This window comes from Drosophila yakuba, chromosome 3L (assembly GCF_016746365.2).
Source record: "Drosophila yakuba strain Tai18E2 chromosome 3L, Prin_Dyak_Tai18E2_2.1, whole genome shotgun sequence".
NCBI classification, from domain to species: Eukaryota; Metazoa; Arthropoda; class Insecta; order Diptera; family Drosophilidae; genus Drosophila; species Drosophila yakuba.
This window is the reverse complement of record NC_052529.2, coordinates 22031061-22051019: the sequence shown is the minus strand read 5'-3', so window position 1 is coordinate 22051019 and position 19959 is coordinate 22031061. Positions and strand designations below refer to the sequence as shown.

The 19959-nt window shown below is 40.2% G+C and overlaps 1 protein-coding gene and 1 non-coding gene across 2 annotated transcripts in view; one reads left to right on the top strand and one right to left on the bottom strand.

The window, feature by feature from the left end:
- The window catches only part of LOC6535120 (poly(rC)-binding protein 3), a 90275-nt gene extending 72529 nt beyond the window's left edge, over positions 1–17746 (bottom strand). Inside the window, exon 1 of the mRNA XM_039374856.2 lies at positions 17279–17746. The gene's annotated coding sequence lies outside the window, so the exon portion shown is untranslated. The remainder of the gene's footprint in view (positions 1–17278) is intronic.
- On the top strand, positions 8038–8109 carry Trnac-gca. The gene has a single exon. It is a non-coding gene; the product is annotated as a tRNA-Cys (tRNA).
- Positions 17747–19959: the final 2213 nt, after the last annotated feature.

Here is a 19959-nt window from a genome sequence, read left to right as displayed (position 1 = left end):
ACTTCTACTTCCCACCCACAAGACACTCAACGTTTTTAGCGCAGGCTGTCAAGGCACAGGACCCAAATGACACAGGGAGTAAAGGGGCGCGCTGCACTGAGAACATTTTATATTCAGAAGCAAGGAGAATTAATCATACGATGTAGTTTTTATAAATCAATTAGTTATATATTTTATAACCATATTTTTATGAGAAACAAGAAAATATCATTTATCTGCCAAGATGAATGGAACAAATTTTTATACCCGTTACTCGTAGAGTAAAAGGGTATACTAGATTCGTTGAAAAGTATGTAACAGGCAGAAGGAAGCGTTTCCGACCATATAAAGTATATATATTCTTGATCAGGATCAATAGCCGAGTCGATTTGGCCATGTCCGTCTGTCCGTCCGTCTGTCCGTCTGTCCGTCTGTCCGTCTGTCCGTCTGTCCGTCCGTCTGTCTGTCCGTATGAACGTCGAGATCTCAGGAACTACAAAAGCTAGAAAGTTGAGACTAAGCATACAGACTCCAGGGACATAGACGCAGCGCAAGTTTGTCGAATCATGCTGCCACGCCCACTCTAACGCCCACAAACCGCCCAAAACTGCCACGCCCACACTTTTGAAAAATGTTTTAATATTTTTTCATTTCTGTATTGGTGTTGTAAATTTGTATCGATTTGTCAAAAAACTTTTTGCCACGCCCACTCTAACGCCCACAAACCGCCCAAAGCTGCCACGCCCACACTTTTGAAAAATGTTTTAATATTTTTTCATTTCTGTATTGGTGTTGTAAATTTGTATCGATTTGTCAAAAAACTTTTTGCCACGCCCACTCTAACGCCCACAAACCGCCCAAAGCTGCCACGCCCACACTTTTGAAAAATGTTTTAATATTTTTTCATTTCTGTATTGGTGTTGTAAATTTGTATCGACTTGTCAAAAAACTTTTTGCCACGCCCACTCTAACGCCCACAAACCGCCCAAAGCTGCCACGCCCACACTTTTGAAAAATGTTTTAATATTTTTTCATTTCTGTATTGGTGTTGTAAATTTCTATCGATTTGCCAAAAAACTTTTTGCCACGCCCACTCAACGCCCACAAACCGCCAAAAACTGTCAGTGTTGAAGACCTCCTTCGCACTTCCACAAGCTGAGTAACGGGTATCATATAGTCGGGGAACTCGACTATAGCGTTCTCTCTTGTTTATACTCGTTACTTGTAGAGTAAAAGGGTATACTAGATTTGTTGAAAAGTATGTGACAGACAGAAGGAAGCGTTTCCGACCATATAAAGTATATATATTCTTGACCAGGATCAATAGCCGAGTCGATCTAGCCATGTCCGTGTGTCCGTCCGTCTGTCTGTCCGTCTGTCTGTCCGTCTGTCTGTCTGTCCGTCTGTCTGTCTGTCCGTCTGTCTGTCCGTCCGTATGAACGCTGAGATCTCAGAACCTACAAAAGCTAGAAAGTTGAGATTAAGCAAACAGACTCCAGAGACATAGACGCAGCGCAAGTTTGTCGATTCATGTTGCCACGCCCACTTTAATGCCCAAAAACCGCCTAAAACTGCCACGCCCGCACTTTTGAAAACTGTTTTCATATTTTTTCATTTTTGTATTAGTCTTGTAAATTTCAATCGATTTTCCAAAAAACTTTTTGCTACGCCCACTCTAACGCCCACGAACCGCTAAAAACTGTCAGTTTTGAAGAGCCTCCTTCGCACTTTCACTAGCTGAGTAACGGGTATCAGATAGTCGGGGAACTCGACTATAGCGTTCTCTCTTGTTTCTTGCTGTGTTTCTCATGAATTTTCATAATGGCATATAAGCCTAAAAAATGTAATTCTCAAGTGATTAATATGTTCTTGCGAAATATAAATAAAATAATTTATTATTTAAGTGCAACTTATATTAAAGTATTTATAAGTATATAAGTATAATTACGGCGCACCGAGCTTAAGCCAATAAAAAGTAAATTTCCAGACACGAAATTAGATAAAAATAAACGCAGTTTTTTGCTCAGTGTATGCGTGGATGGGCGGACAGGCCGTCTCTGTCTCTCCTGTCTCATTTGCTTTCAATTTTTATTTGCCGTGTTACATCCAACACACAGAATGGAGCAATGCAGAGACAGCGAGAAAATGGGGCTAAGAACGGGAACTACAACAAAGTTGCCGTAAGGCATTTGACGCGTCGCAGAGTTTGCCTCTAAATGCTTTTGGGCCAGCACTTTAGTGAATAAGTTAGGAGGAGGGCAGGGGGTGGAGCATTTGCTGGGAATTGGACAGGTCCTGCTGCTCATGCTTTTTGTGCTCCTTTCACGCAGACGGCTCCACTTGAGCGGATAATTTTCACGGTTGTGTTTTTATAATGATGTGAAAATTCAGTTTGCTTTTTTATGGGGTATGGCGTGAGGAGTGTCTGACCGGGATTTGTTGTGACACTTTTTGCAACCAGCAATCTACATAGTTTGTCATATTTTGGGCATTAAAATTGTTTAGGTCTGGGCGACATTCATCCTTTCAAAAGCGGTCAATTAAAATTCATAGAAAAGTGAAGGACATTTAGGAGGTTGGCTGTGTTTTTAAGTCCGCTGACACCATAATTTTTGAAAAACAGAGAATAAATAAATATGATGATAAAGTTAAGACTATATATTATGTCTTAAAATTTACAAATAAGCACGCACAAATTAGTTTATTATATTAATATTAAAAAATTTCGTTTACCGATACACAGTTTCTGGGCGACATTGACCATTTAAAAGTAAATTGATTGGTCAATTAAAATATAGAATGTTTTACTAGTAGCTGTACATAGGTATAAAATACACATATTTTATGCCATAATATAACATAAATAATATAACGTATTTTATAACATAAGATGACGGATTATTCTTTATCCAGAAGGCATATTAAAGTTAAATAAACAGTTGTTAGTTTAGATAACTTGATATCTCGACCCCTCAGAAACATTTAAGAGCTATCAGCTTCCCCACTTTCGCTCATCCATCTCCAAATTCCTACTTAAAGTTGGTCACCAGCCACTTAAGTTGAGGGGTCTTGTTGCTAGCCAACTTCTCCGTTACATGCCATCAAGTTCCTTCAAATTTTATATCCTCCCCTTGCCCAGGTGAGTTTTGATTACCGTTTGAGCAGCTGCATTTGAAATCTGTTTTAGTTTGCATGTCCTTTAGCGCAGAAAGCGGAATTGAAATTAAATTTTCGATGGAACCGACACTTTGATGATGCTGTTGTCGTTCCTAAACAAGGATAAACAGAGGACACAACACAGGACACTTAACGCTTTTGGGGCATTTAAGGACGGGTTTGTAGCGACCTTTAACTCCGGGATTTCTGATTTGTCCCCTTTTGATTGACTAACTGACTAACCGAATGAGTGAGTGAATGAGTGACGGAATAACTGAGTGATTGACTGATTGCCTTGCATGTCCTGCCCCATGTCAACTTGCTCATCTTCCCACTTTCCCCTCAGACTTGCAGAATGCCTGTGGGCCTGTTAGTTGAAATGGCTAAAAAGCTTTTTTGTGATAATCGCAGTTAAGTGTCAGTTTTAATCTAAGGGCATCCCCTAATGCTTGTCTTTTGTTTTCCCAGCTGTTATAAAAGCTACGGATATGAAGAAAATTCTAGTTTTTGGTTGTCTATCATTGTACACTATTAATATAAATTAAATATATGAACTTTTTACATTATCAACCAAAAGCGTTCTGTACCATTGTCAAATCATAACTCACACACCAAAGATTATATTTCGGGCTTACTACCTTTAAGAAATCAAATTTTATACCCGTTACTCGAAGAATAAAAGGTACAATACATGCTTTAAAGAAGTATATAATAGAAAGAACGAATAATTACTAGCCGAGTCGATCTGATTATCTCCGTTTATCTATCAACGAGATCTAAGGAACTATAAAAGACGAAACCTTAAGCTTAAGTATGCAGATTCTTGTGGCCCTAAGCTTTGCAAAAGCCGCAATTTTGTTTGATATTATTAATTTGCTTACCAACTTCTATCGATATTTCAAAGTATATCAAAAATATTGACATGACTTCCCCGCTGACTAAGAGGTATTTGAATGTCGATGCAATAAACTACAGCGCAATTTCTTTTCATTTAAGAAAACATGTATTTATTACTTTCAGAGCATGGAGGTTTAATATACAATATTAAGTTAACGATGAACCTTATGTGGAATAATTTTTATTAAAGCCTTCTGTTTCGTATTTTCCCAATTATATTGGTAAATTTTCAATTTCACATAAATTTGTGCATGCATATTTCTCATCACATTTTACCCCTACCCACACCTTACACTTCTTGCTCCCATTTCCTATCTCCTGTTTAGAATGCAAATTACTTTGATTCTAATTAAAATATCTGAGCACTGCTTTTGGTGGGCTTTCGGCGTTATTTTCATTATTTGCTCATATTTTTGGCTCTGTTCGAAAACACATTTTGACTAGGAAATGGGGCGAAAAGGGTTAGGGAATGGTTTGCACTGCACCAGCGGTTAATGAAAAGTCAGAAAAGTATTCCCAAAAAATGGGTGTGGCTGAGCCACCGCACAAGTAAAACGCTTGTTGGCTTTGGAAATGTGTTCTATTCCAGATACCTCGTTGCGCTCGCCGGCTGCTTAAATTTAAAAAGATGTTTTCCACCAGAGTTGCCACAGCTAGCGCACGCCAATTATGAAAGTCGTCATCACTTTTCTGCTTAGCGTTGATGTGGTTAAATTCGAGCAACTTGTGAAACAAGATTGTTGAGGTTTAATAAGTCCGGTACGGGTTCGGACTTAAGAAGTGGGCGCTTGACTAAAGCTTGTGAAGATAATGGCAAACGATTACCAATGTACAAACCATAATAGATGGGTAAAGTATTTGTCCTAACAATGCAAACAATTTGTGTATGTATGAAACATTTAAAACAATAGAATAGAGCTTCTTAACTATCAGATACTCATTACTCAGTTAGTGAGAGTACAAAGGAGATGCAGATATGCAAAAAAAAATACTCAACCTTTTAATGGTTAATTTATAGAAATTATGGGACGTTAAAGTGGATGTGGCAAAAATGTCTTTATTTAATTGGCAGGACAAATAATAAAAAAAAGACAAATTTGTCTATAGTTGGCGTCTTTAGTTTGGAGTCTTTAGAATATGCCATCATAATGGCGGCTCCCTTCAGTTTAATTACACCTGTTGTTTATTCACCAACTTACAATACTCTCATAATATTTTGACATATATTACTTACTTCAATATTGAAAAAGGTGCACGCAGTATTTCACTAACAAAGGGTTAAACTTGTATTTTCATATAATGTATTTTAAATAAGTTGGACTCAAAGATATTTGGTTTTAAAAACCTGGGTGTTGCGGGTGAGATATCAATAAAAGTGCTGCGGCTCGGCGACTCCGTCTTGATGGTTTTCCCTCTCCGTACTGTAGGGGTTTTTCCAATAAAAACCATTCACTAAACTTTCCCTGGAACACCACACGATTTTTCGTGTTCTCAGTCAATAAATCGCGCGGGACACCTCCTGTATCTTTTTCTGCTCTTCCCTTAAGCTGAATTTCTGGAATTTCTCCTGGGCTTCCTTATTTGTACATCCCAATACGAAAGAGCTATTTTGTTTTATCCGGGGTGCGCCCTATAATCCTTTTAAATTCTCATGCCCGTTCAGAAAATTTCTTGGCAGTCGGTAGTTCGATCGTTGATTGTCAGCTGGCTGCATAGCCCCTTGTTGATTTTGAAACATGTTGTTCTCACTTAACAAAGAGAGTAACTGGTATAAAAATGAGACAAGGGACTAAATTATCGGAGTAAGTAAAAGTAAAGGGTAATTATACCCGTTACTCGTAGAGTAAAAGGGTATACTAGATGCGTTGAAAAGTATGTAACAGGCAGAAGGAAGCGTTTTCGACCATATAAAGTATATATATTCTTCATCAGAATCAATAGTCGAGTCGATCTGCCCATGTCCGTCTGTCCGTCCGTATGAACGTCGAGATCTCAGAAACTACTAAAGCTAGAAAGTTGAGATTAAGCATACAGACTCCAGAGACTTAGACGCAGCGCAAGTTTGTCGATTCATGTTGCCACGCCCACTCTAACACCCACAAACCGTCCAAAACTGCCACGCCTACATGTTTGAAATATAATTTAATATTTATTCATTTTTGAATTGGTCTTGTAAATTTCTATCGATTTGCCAAAAAACTTTTTGCCACGCGCACTCTAACGCCCACCAATTGCCAAAAACTGTCAGTGTTGAAAACTCTCTCCCGCACTTCCACTAGCTGAGTAACGGGTATCAAATAGTCGGGGAACTTGACTATAGCGTTCTCTCTTGTTTTTATATGGATATATCGATATAAGTGCATATACAAAATGTTCAACTATGAAGAGTGCGGAAAATTCGGAGATATTCAGCAGCTATGAAAAAAATTGACCCTACAGAACCGCGTCCTGCTACTTTTTTCATTCTTTATACGAATCCAAAATACTCCTTTACTTCAAGAGTAAGCAGTATAGTAACAATTTTAAGCATCTAAATCAAAACCATTCGATATCCATTCCAATTTCATTGATGGCTAGCTTATAATTTAATTTGTCGGCTCCACAGCCACTTGCCATTTAATCAAAGTAATTAGTAATTACTGTATAATAGTAATAATGCAAACAGACAAAGGGAGAGCTAGGGGGAATTTAAAGAAAGAATTCCGTTTGGCAAATGCCTGGCAAATGCAGACAAAACCGGCAAAGCGCCAAAACATCTGCAACAAATCAATTATTGCAACAACTTTTTAACTTTGCCCACACATCGCAGTCAGTGTTGTGCCGTTCACTTCATCACATTTTTATTGGTTTTGGGTTTTGTTTTTCTGGATTTTAGAGGAGAGAATGAGGACTTATCCATTAACTTTCGAGTAAAATGTGCGCCCCAAAGGTGGGAAAGGCATCCAAATTGAATTGAATTGACCAAAGTTGGTCCAGGTCCATTCTGTTGCTGGCATAAGTGAGTCGAAGACTTCACTTTGTTTCTGATATATCAAAGGACTTTAAATCAAAATTCAATTACACTCCACCCCAAACCCCACACCACAGGATTGCGAGGCAACTGGGACTGCACACCTGAACACCAACGCCGTGGTAAAGGTCGATCGAAATTGTGTCGAGAGGAGCCGCCTGGCAGTGACAGAGTTCAGAGGCTTTTCAGGCTCACTTTGAAGTGTTTGATTGTGATGCTGGCACGCACACCTATCCATTTTCCATTTCCCGTTCCCCGATACCCATTTTCACACACCCACTGCAACGGCGCCCACTGAAATGAGAGCAACCTTTTTAAACAGAAGCGAAAATCAATCCATGCAACATTTTGCATATTTAAATTAGCCAAAAGCCCCAAAAAATATTCACTCGCTCGCAGAAAGCCAAGTTTAGTCCTTAGCTCTCCAGGGAAAATTCCCAATTTTCAATTTTCACATGGCATTTACCGGAGGCACTGCAGGATCCAAGGGGCAGTGGCAGGGGTTTGGCTATGTCATGGCGAGCTCTTACAACAACTTATAAATAGCCTGAGTCTGTGCAAATTTTCACATTAATTAAATTTCAGCAGCGACAACGACAACGCAAGCAGAACAGACTGAGACTGAGTTAGTGGAAGGGGTAGGTAGGGGTAGTACCACGACAACGTTGACATATTGAAGGAAAACGACAGATTTAGTACATAATATATAGACAACATATATGCGGTTCAGATGCAGACACGACACAGAGAGAAATTTGCTAGGGTTGCATCCTCAGAAACGGTAATGCAGTGAACAAAATAAGGCGTGCATGTCATAATAAAAATAGTTTTTTGGCATGTAACAAAGAAATCAAAATTTTTATAAGGTTTCGGTGGGTCAATACATCATTACGAATTGACAAGTTTACAAGAAATACAAAGTAAATCAAAACGTAGGCTTGAGAGCAACGTTACATTGTTTTTCTTCTATACTACTAAAGTTATACGTGGCAAGTGGGGGTATAGCTCAGGGGTAGAGCATTCGACTGCAGATCGAGAGGTCCCCGGTTCAAATCCGGGTGCCCCCTTCTTTTTTAAGGGATACTCGTTTTTTTGTTTGCCCAGCGAAATTTTGTGGACCCTCCTGGAGACGATTTTCACGGACATTCACAATTGCCTCAACTATTTCAGTGACAAGCTCTCCATGCCCGATGAAGCTTAAAATGCTTAAAATTGCCGTGACATCATGAACCACTTCTGGCCTGAGCTGCGTAAACATATTCCACCGACTAAGGGGTGGCACTCAAAAAGAATGCTATGAACAGTTGATACGAGTATTACAGTGGATTTACTCTTTTCACTTAACAAATTCTTAGTAATTATCATCAAAGTTTTTTCTATATTTCCAACTCCTTAAGGGCATAACTCGTTTATTAACATAGCTTGGTAATAGGTAATTTTTAATAATCAGTCATCCGACATGTTGGGCTCGCGGAACATCAACATAATTCTCCGAGCTTCTGCACACGCAGATCCTTGGTACTACCCCACTGTGGGCAAAGAAGATGGTCGAGGACAGACCCGAGTTGTTGCCCCCAGCCCTGTGACGACTCTCGAGCGTTGTTGTGGAACTGAGGCCACCGCATTTGGCATAGAGCGGAGAAGCTCCGTCCATCCGATCCGTCCCACCTCCAAATTGGTGAGAGCGGTATCGGGAAGTGCGGTAGGATCGGGGGGCACTTAGGAGTGCCAGCGTGTAGTTGTCTTTGTCGCCGTTCGCTGACGTCGTGTATTTATAGCTGAGATTTCTCAGCTTTTATTTTTCGCTTATTTTCTTCTCAGCAATTTTCCCGTGCCATTTACATGGGTACGCAAAAATATGCAAAAATTGCAAGTACAGCAGCAAAACAAAACGAATATATTTATTTCTGTAATTATTTTTGATTTTCCGCATGTTTCCTGCGTGGCTAAAGCACACAAAATTATTGTTAAATTAATTAAAGGCTACGCAAACGTGAAAAAAGTATACAAATAGCAAAAAGTGCCGAGCATCACCTCTGAGTTTCAAAAAACCTCACTAATTGGCTTAGAAGAACACGGGTCGAAATGACTAGCCAATAACCGGGATGTATTATAGACAGAATTGGAAAACAAAATTGTATTCATTAATATAAAAAATTAAACTAAATATGCTTTAGCTTAGCTTAGTAAAGAATTAATGGTGATTAACCATTTTTATTTAAACATATTTTAAACAAGGAGATCAGGGCAAATTGTTTTTTTTATTACAAAATATTAATATGAAAATTTGTGATAAGTTGGTATAAATATCATTAGGTTGAAGCTTACCTTCAAATATGGCCGCAAAAGGCACTTTTTATTTTAAGTAGACACAAGAGCAGCCACAAAACTCTATATATCTTAGCTTTTATACTGCTCAGGATACTATTCCCCTTGACGCATCAAGCTGAAATCAGTTTAAATATATTACGCACACAAATCCCCTCAGAAAAACTTACTAAAGCGAAGAGGAGAAATCAAGCTTGAAACGTTATTTTTCTGGCAGCCTCGGCTGGAGATACGTATGATATATCTAATGGCCATGTAAAGAGCATGTAAGCTCCCTTCCGCCCGCCCACCTTTTTAGCCCTGAGTGCCATTGTCGTCCACATCAATCACAAGTCCCGTGTCCTTGTCTGAGTGCAACGAAAAGTATGCAACGATGTTTGCAACTAAGAATCTGTATCTCTGCGCCTGGGACTACTTTGGTGTGTGTGTGTGTGAGAATGCGGAATTGTATAGTGCGCTACAGAACCGCACAAATATGGTGTACGTCGACTCCTTCCCAACCGGGATTTGTCACGGTAACCGCAGGGAAGTATTAGAGGAGTAGTAGCCGTTTCCTGGGACCACTCACTCGCAACGCCTCATTAAAATTTTAAATAAATATTATGGCGGGTCGGGCACAGTCGAGGGTGCAAATAATTAATGCGAAGTAATATCAGCACCACTGAAAGCTGCCTTCGTCAAACCTTGGTTGACCGCAGAAAGTAGCTGTCTCATAACTTAGTAGGCAGCTATGTTGCCATGTAGCTTGAGCTTTGGCATTCTAATTTGATTAGCGGCAGTCGCTTCCATTTCCCGATTGATGGCTTTCGCCAACCGAAAACGAAAACGATTTCAGGTGTGGGACACAGTTCCCGTGGCGGCTTCATTAAAACTTTTACCTCGCCACCATGCGGAACATCTCCGCCATGGAGATTGGTTGTGGTCTGCGCTAGAAATGAAAACAGAGAAGAAAAACCGCAACTTTTAATTACCGCTCAGGCTGCCAACACGGCTCAAGATGCGACAGGATTCTTAATTGCAATGCAAATCGAAACCGGTTTGTCCTTCAGTGCGTATAGTTATTGGACTCCAAGACACGAGGAGTAACAGGAAATCCTGTTATAATAGAGGCGATTGATCCCAAAGAATTTGGTTTTTGTTTTTATTTTTGACTTTGAGTTTTATATTTTAATAGTTATTTATATTTATTGGATAAATTGAATTATTTAATGCTGCACTGATAATTGCGTTTTGGGGCTTTAAATGAGAATTATAGATACACTTAAGTAATACGAGAAAATTCCTTAGCACACGGAATCCGAATGTCGGCTTAGGAATGCTCTCAAAGCTTTTCAATCCCTATTCATTGTTCTACTTCTAAAAAACGCAAACGCTTTCCAATTGCCAATTTTCATATTCCAGCATTTTTTGGACAAATGCAGTTTCTGTGAGAAGCTCGGCTCAGCGGCTGTCAAGCAAATAACAAATAAAATGCCAAGGGGGCTGGAAAAACCAGTCGGAGGAACCTGAGGTGCAGGCCAAGAGAAATCACCAAAGTGCGCCAGTTACAAATCAAAAGGAGAAACCTAAAAGAAAAGGATTTTTATGCAATTTTTTCGCTGCTTCAGATGCTGCTACTGATGTGCACAGAGCAAAATTTGTTATGACTGACTGTAAGTCACACTTATTTAATACATCCGTTTGAAGGCATTTTCATACCCGTTATTTGAAGAATAGATTCGTTAAAAGTATGTAACAGGCAGAAGGAAGCGTTTTCGAGCATATAAAGTATATATTCTTGATCATGATCAATAGTCAATCTGGCCATGTCCGTCTGTCTGTCCGTATGAACGTCGAAGAACTATAAAAGCTAAAAAGTTGAGGATAAGCATGCAGACTCCAGAGACATAGACGCAGCGCAAGTTTATTAAACCGCCCAAAGCTGCCACGCCCAGACTTTTGAAAAATGTTTTGATTTTTTTTCATTATCGTTCATTAATAATCGTTGGCTCAAAAGTCAATAAGTTATTTACGAAAGCATAACTAATCATTCACAACTTTTTTCTTGCAGTGCCCAAATGCCAAGCAGCCAGCGGGATGGCAAAGGGGGCGGGAGGCGTGTCTATGCCAGGGGAGGTTGGGGGGCTATACAAAATTGGCCAATTTACATGCGTTTGTGTTTTGTGCTGTTGTTGTTGCACGAGGAGGAAGATTGAAGTTCAATTTTGAGTTTTTCTGTGAGTGTGTGGGTGTGGCAAATGCAAAGTGGCAAAGTTGCAGGGAATAGGGAGATTTTTGGCTGCTGGTTGGGGTCTAAGGGTGAAGGATAGACAGAAACTTCGAGGTGGCGGGGAGTGAAATTGCAAACTGCTGCAGCGGTGAAATGCCAGCAAAGAGTTTAAGCCCAGCCAAGCGAAGCACTCAAGAGGCATTAAGACAGAGACACAGACGAGAAAATAGATAGATAGATAGATGGATAGCTGGAGAAAGCTGAGAGGTATGGGGCAGGAAAATGGAAATCGCTTTGAAAGCGTCTGCAACGGAAGGGCTTTAATAAGCTCCAGATGAGTGGGCTGGCTGCTCCGGGGAGCTCTCGGGCAAACTGTGGTTTCCATGGTTTACTTACAATTTAAGCAGCCGCTTCCTTGGAGCCCCTGCCTGCAGTGCACACGTTGCGTATACGCAACGTGTCCCCTGACACCTCGGGATCGTCATGCAACCGTGGCGAAATGACAACATTGTTACTTGCATTACGCTAATGAGCTTACCAGGCCCCCAATGTAACTAATGAAGCGACTTCGGCTTTTAGGAGTGTTTATATTTATCCTCGCAGAGGTCTTATGCGTCATGCCAACAAAGACTGACTTTTTAATTTAAAGCAAAATTACATCAGATTGCAAAATAAAATAGGAAAGATAAAATACGCATGCACATTTTGCATGTAGCTATTATAAATACATGTTGATATGTATCTGCAACACTTAAGCAGAACTATTCAATACAATAAGGTGGTTAAAGCGGTGTGTGTCTAATTAAATGCGCAAATACAAATCCTAGCTGTATTAAATTGCACAAACTATATCATTAATATCGATATTTGACAAATATATTAGCCAAATTATTGACCCGTTCTAGGGTTACAATTTAAATGGCTTTTTAAGGGGGTTGTGATTCAATGTAAGAAACTTATTAAATATGCAAAATAGTTGACATTAAATAATAATTTGCACAGGCTAATATGTTCTAAATAGTATTTTCACAAAGTTTAATCAAAATTGTAATTGTCAGCTGTGCAGCCCATTGCATTGAGTTACTGCAATGGTATATACTCAATTTCATAGTTTGTCTTAAACGTTTTGAATTTTGTGCCGAGCACCTGCATTAAACCACTACACCAAGCTAGTTAATTAAAGTTTTGTGCGTAGAAACCTCCGAAATCAGCAAAGATCACGATTCATCGTGTAATCCCCCTTATCCCTATATCATCACATCAAGCTTCCATGCACTGTGTGCTAATTCCAACATTTTTCGCACCTTGGCCAAGAGCCCCAGACGAACTTTATCAACAGAACATCGGAAACTTTGGCTGCACATGTGAACATTGCTCTAATTACTTACCCCCATACGAGGTATAACAAAACAATTTGAAAGTCGGATGTAGCGGGTAGATGGAGATGAAACCGCACACATGAAGGACAAAGTATCCCTGGAGGAGATGGAATCAAGCCAAAACCGGAAACATCAACATGACAGAGAGGAGACCAGGACAAACATTTAACAATTTGGCAGGAACAATATTCAATTTCCGACTGTCTAATAAGTTTTGGCCAGCGTCTGGGCTGTCTATCCAAATCCATTCGTCGCCCAACCGAGTCCCCCTTCCCTTCCAAAGCACCAACCCAACACATCCATTACTCAAACCAGTGCTGCGACGCAACATTTTCCTTTAATTTCCTTTTTAGCTTTTTTCCAACGCCAAACTAACTTGGCGTGCCCCGCCACAGCGAACTCCTCTCCTTCCGTCCGTCCGTTCGCCTGGCAGTCCCAGAATATTGTCAGCTTAAAGCTGGGCGGGCTCCAGTCACTTACCACGTGCGGATCCCTCTACTTTAATGAATACCCACGGGCCAATGCAAACACAACTGTAACGACTAACGGGCCATATAAAATGCATTTCGAGTAACAAACTTTAAACACTGCCAACGCGTTCATTTGGGAGCGCCCCGGATGCTCCACAAAGGGGGTTTGCTGAATCGGATCTGGGGACCTGGGGGCTGCAAGTCGGGAACTCGCGGATCCGGGGAACTCGGAGCATTGGCGGAATCCTAGAGCGACAGTTGCGGATGAACAGTGGAGGGCGGCACAATAGTCAATTACGGCATGCAAAAATACGTGATTATGGGGCAGGATTTCACGATCACGAATAATGGAATTGACTTCAACGTGACTATGGTAAAATTAAAGATAACAAAAAAGGAATATTTCCCTTAGACAACTATTTGTCTTAAATAAAAGGAAATAATGTTATTTTTATTCAATTTTTTTTTGGAATTTATTATTCTTTTGTATTTCATTATTTACTTCAAGAAAAATGTTCATTGAAGGGATCTTGATCGTTGGGTATTCAATACTTCAAACCGCGTACACATAAAATTTTTTCGCTAGACCTGCCCCAAAGTAAATACAGGCTCTATAATGACAACCTCCTCCGCCCGTTCGGGAACCAAAGCCATGCAAATAGGAGCCAAATGAGTATTGGAAGGAGGCAGACATGGGGGACACGGCCCAGCAGTGAAAGCGAATGATGAGGTGCGGGGTTCTGCTGCGGTTTACACTACCGCCATGGAAATGACAGACGATGTAAAAGAGTTCATTAATATTGCAAGGTACGCTGACGATGACGACAGGGCAGGTCAGGGGTTAAGGCAAGGAAAGAAAGAAACGAAGGACACCACAGCCCAGCAGCAACAAACGAGGACATCGTTTTGACTGTGCGCACAATTATTTTGTAATTTGTCATATTTTGTAGGCCTCGACTAGGCCTCAGACAACGTTGCAACCTGGCCAGAATGCTGGGTGTGAAGGGAATATGGGTGGTGGAAATAGTTGGGGACATGTAACAGGTCACCTATGCTGTGTCAAAAAATTCAAGTAGTCAAGCCTCGGTTTTGTCGGCCTACTGAATATGGAATATGGGGACAGATAGTGCACTGAAAGTTATTTATCACCTATCAGGACATTTTGTTCAATTTTAAAATAGTAATCCTTTTACAGGTAATGATATTAATAGGTGCCCAATCAAATAAAATACACAGAACTTTCACAATTTGGTATGGAATATTAATACAATACTTCACATTTATTATGGAGCTTTCGTTAAAACTTTCGTTTTTGCATTGAATTTATAAATTAGACCAAGTATTAAGTATTCATTATCGGCATTTGTTTCTTGCTAAAACTTCTACGACATAAACAATAAACCTTTTTTCTGTGCATCAAGAAATGTGTTGTTAAATGGGAGATTGCTGTCTACCAACTGCATAATTGTTTATATTTTACGCTTTACATGAAAGCTAAGCAAATCTTTTGAAAAACTTTTTACCAGCGAAATTTGCTCATTCTCAATTCCCCTCCCACTCTCTCACAGCCTTTTTGATAGCCCTATGCTTTGTGTGCACTTTCCAAACATGGCGGCGCCAAACGGTGGCTACCTCAACCTACTTTTAGTTCCTTCGCCCGTTAGCCAGAAATAATAACTAGAATGGAGGGTAAGGGAATCCATAGATGTAAATTACCGTTGGATTTAATATATTATTAATATTTGTTCAACTGCGTCAAAATTGTATCTATATTTTTCATGCACCTACGATGCCACATACTTTAATACACACTGTCCCCCCTTGGAAATCTCCCTAGATACGCCCCTGCTGGTAAGTCAGCAGCGAGAGAGAGCCGCAGTCCGCCAGCCAGTTTTCTTACCCCTGTTGTGCTCGGCATGTTTACCTTGCCCCGAACACTTGGCCACATCATAGCACCCCATTGCAACACCCCCTCCCCCTCCTCCTAATGGTCGTGGGGGCCCCTATTCATGTGCCACCCCCCATAATTATACCCTACAAAAGAGTGGACCTTAAATTTTATTCGTGTTAGAGCGAACAGCACAATAAAAATATGGTGGAATATTTAGTACATCTTGCTGTTTTATTGTCAGTTGCCTATAAAGCTTGCCTTAGTGAAAACTTTGAGATACATAAAGTTATGCTGTCTAATTTGACAAAGAACAAATAAGCTCAGGCCATTTATTTTTAATTACATTTTTTTAATTGTAGTTATTGGAGTTCTTCTATTTGTTGTAAAGAAATGAAATGTTGTTAAAAATAAACTATAAAGATAAAACTATCAGATAAGGAAGCTTTTCTGGAATTTATTTTTTTCTTTTTCCCGCCCCGAGTATGACCAACTTTTACACTTTCACATTGAGCCTTGTTTTTTTTTGCTCTTACAATTTTGATATGCCGTGTTTTTTAGTCCAGTGCCTTCAGTTTCCCGGTTGTCCAATTCTTTGGTCTGGGCCGCTTCTTCTATCATTCCGAGCACATTTTTGTTTGTGTTTTCAGTTGTTTTTGTTGAATTACATGCACACATACAGAGGGACAAATATTTATTTTAAACTTATGCCCGAGGCCTTTCATTACTGCGCACGGTAAAAATATATATTTTACTCTTCTATTTTATCCGCCCCTTTCTCCCTTTACCCCTGTTGCACTCTTCTCGCTATTCTTCTTATTTTTATACCCGTTACTCGTAGAGTAAAAGGGTATACTAGATTCGTTGAAAAGTATGTAACAGGCAGAAGGAAGCGTTTCCGACCATATAAAGTATATATATTCTTCATCAGGATCAATAGTCGAGTCGATCTGCCCATGTCCGTCTGTCCGTCCGTATGAACGTCGAGATCTCAGGAACTACAAAATCTAGAAAGTTGAGATTAAGCATACAGACTCCAGAGACATAGAAGCAGCGCAAGTTTGTCGATTCATATTGTCACGCCCACTCTAACCCCCGCCAACCGCCCAAAACTGCCACGCCCACACTTTTGAAAAATAATTTGATATTTTTTCATTTTTGTATTGGTCTTGTAAATTCGATTTGCCAAAAAACTTTTTGCCACGCCCACTCCAAAGCCCACAAACCGTCAAAAACTGTCAGTGTTGAAGACTCTCCTTCGCACTTCCACTTGCTGAGTAACGGGTATTAGATAGTCGGGGAACTCGACTATAGCGTTCTCTCTTGTTTTTTTTGCTCTATGCAGATGTGCGGCATGTTGCTTTGTGCTCAACATTCGGCTTCTCCTCTCCCCTTTTCTCCTTTGACAAGATTTTTGGTCCCTGGCTATCAAGTGAAAATTTTTCGTCCATGCAGCGGGTCCTTTCACAGTCTTCGCCTACTTAATGCACTTGTAGCCAGCTCCCGCTCCAGATCCTTTCAGCGCCACCGTGACCAACACCACCACAGACCACACCCCCATCGGCCCCAATTATGACGTCTAGCGGAGTTCTAATTAGTTGCCGTACGACTCCCCCTACTCAAGACCCGCTTTCCCGATCCTGAAAATCCCATCGCTTTGCATTGTCTGTGTCCTTGTGTCTGAGCCATTGTCTTGCCCGAATTGAACCAAGTGCATTATGACGTGGCAGAATCATAGTAGATGATAAACAAATTTATATTGGATTTAATTTAAAATTCATCTGCCTAACATGCGCCGATGTTATTGATATCCTACCAATGTGGCATAATTAATAATTCGGGCAATGAATATAAACTCCAATCAAATACCTGTTAACATAACATGGAAACAAGCGCTACTCATAATTTCAAATAAAGCATTATAAATATATCGTTTTTGAAAAGTTCGCAGTCCGAACTCACCTGTCAATTTGGTTGCACAAAGTTTACATTAAATTTCGCCGTGGTAAAATGTTGTTAATTAGTTTGTATGTTTTCCGTTTGTTTTCTTGGTGTTCGTTGTTGGGTGAGAACGCTTTTGGGGTACAAGTACAGTCACCAACACAGAGGAAAAACACGCACAGGCACAGAGCGACTGTTATTAGCTGTCAAAACTGTTATTTCCCGTGGTCGCTGTCTCTTTCAATCGCTCCCAATCTCTTTACCTCCGCCCTCTCTTTCTCACTTCTGGGACTTGCAATGCAGTTGGCGGCGTTTTGTTTTTGGATGATGCACTTAATCCGCTGTTATCGGTCGGCAATCGGAGGAAAGACGAAGCCGCCTTGGCAATTTTGTGGGTAATTTCTGGGTATCCCTTTTCGTCAAACTTGGTCGGCTGATTGATGGATGCCAGGCGCACACACTGCACAAGGAACACACAACTTGACTGAGCGAAATTGCACAAATAACTGAATTGAAATATCCCCCCGCCTCTCACACACACAGTCACGTACACACAAACACGCACACACAAGCCGAAAGGGAAGGAGTGAACGGGACAGAGATATGGCGAGGAAAGAAGAAAGCATGCTCGTTCCGAAATTTCTTACAAATTTGCTAAACCAAAAAATGAGTACAGAAGCGCGGTGCACTCGAGTGCATTTTAATTGATTTTTTCTTTATTTTTCGCACGGCTTTCACTCACAGCAGGATGGCATCTCGCTCGGCCCAACGCGGCGTATGCGTAACACTACAGTTGCAATTCGGCGATTTGAGTGAGTTTCTCCTGCCAGCGAGTGAGACTCTCGAGTGGGCGATCTCTGTGGGTCACGGCTCCAGTTGCACTCCTATATATAGTAATTTTAACTTTTAATTAGCTTTTTGTTGCTGCTGTAATTTCGACAGCAAACAAAAGTTGCTGCTGCATCAAAATTTTAATTAATTACACGTAAGAATGCTCGAAAATTGATGGCTACAAGGAGGTTCCTTTCGTTTTGGACAAACAATTAGCATTTTACTGTCCCAAATGTAATGCGAAAGTATGAGGCAAAATGAATGAAAAGTTTGCGGAAGTTTTGTAAGGGATAGCTTTCAATTTTTGTAGCGGAAAGTGGGAAGCGGAGTATAGATAAACTTTTTAATATGAAAATTGCTCGTTTGGGGTCGAGAAAATTAAGTCTTAAATTGGGGAATAGGGAAATGTACCCTTTCGATTGATTTAACTCTAGGATGTATTTAACTTTCAAGGAGTCATTTTTTAATGTCAAATAACAAGGTCTTTTCTAAGATGCAATGTTTTTTTATAACCAAAATATACATTTTTATTGAAATACATATATTTGCTTTTAGAGTAGCAAGCGTCTTAGCCATCAGGTTGACTTATACATATAAAGATTTGTAAGTTTAAGACTTCTAAAATGTTCTATTATTTTGTGCCGCTTCATATTAATACATGAATAATAGTTTTTTAGCATTATTTATGTCTCTAAGATCTTGAAATCCTAGACTCAGCATTAAACCCCTTTGAATCGTACACAAACGTCGAAGCCGAATTAATGAACAAATCCCTCGGCTCATACAACTGAGGTTACTTTAATACAGGGTGCCCCGAAATCCGTGCACATCCAGGCTTGAGCATGCGTAATGGGCAACTCGCCGGAGCGACTCACTCAACTAGAGGGCAGCGAGAACACCTACGAGGCTCAAACACACCTGAGCTACCTGGAGCAGTGCGGCAATCAAAGAGAGAGTCAGAAACCACCCCGTGGAGAAAGAGCGGGCACCGGAAAGCAAACGTCAGCTGCATGAGAACCCAAAGGCGGGACAATTCCAATTGTGACATTTTGCATTGTTGGACAGTGTAATGACACACATCTACACGAACGCGTATGAGTTCAGCACGGGAAAGGCTTAAATATTTATGAATGGCATGTTGTATACTTTTTGAGCACATATCCTGCTACAAAGTATATTGAAAACAAGGGAAAACGCTAGTCGAGTTCCTCGTGTATCAGATACCCGTTACACAGCTAGTGGGAGTGAAAACTAGAAAGTTTAACATTTTATGCTGAAATCGATATATGTATATTGAAACTAAAAAAATAAAATCAGATAAAAAAAACAACACATTTTTCGAAAGTGTGGGCGCGGCAGTTTTGAGCGGTTTGTGGGCGTTAGAGTAGGCGTAGTAATAAAATTTTTGGCATACCGAAAGAAATTGGCAAAACAAATAATAAAATTAAAACAAATTAAATCAATACTCGGAGTGACAGTTTTATGCGGATTGGGGCCGTAAGAGTAGGTGTTCACATCAGGAAAAAAACTTGCGCTGAAACGCTTCCTTCTAGCTGTTACATACTTTTTAACGAATCTACTATACCCACTTTCGAGTAACGGGTATAAAAATTCTTTGCCACGACTGCCATTTTTTTTATTAAAAACAAGAGAGAACGCTATAGTCGAGTTCCCCGACTATCTGATACCCGTTACTCAGCTAGTGTAAGTGCGAAGGACAGTTTTTGGCGGTTTGTGGGCGTTAGAGTGGGCGTGGCCAAAAGTTTTTTGGCAAATAGATAGAAATTTTCAAGACCAATACAAAAATGAAAAAATATTAAAACATTTTTCAAAAGTGTGGGCGTGGCAGTTTTGGGCGGGTTGTGGGCGTT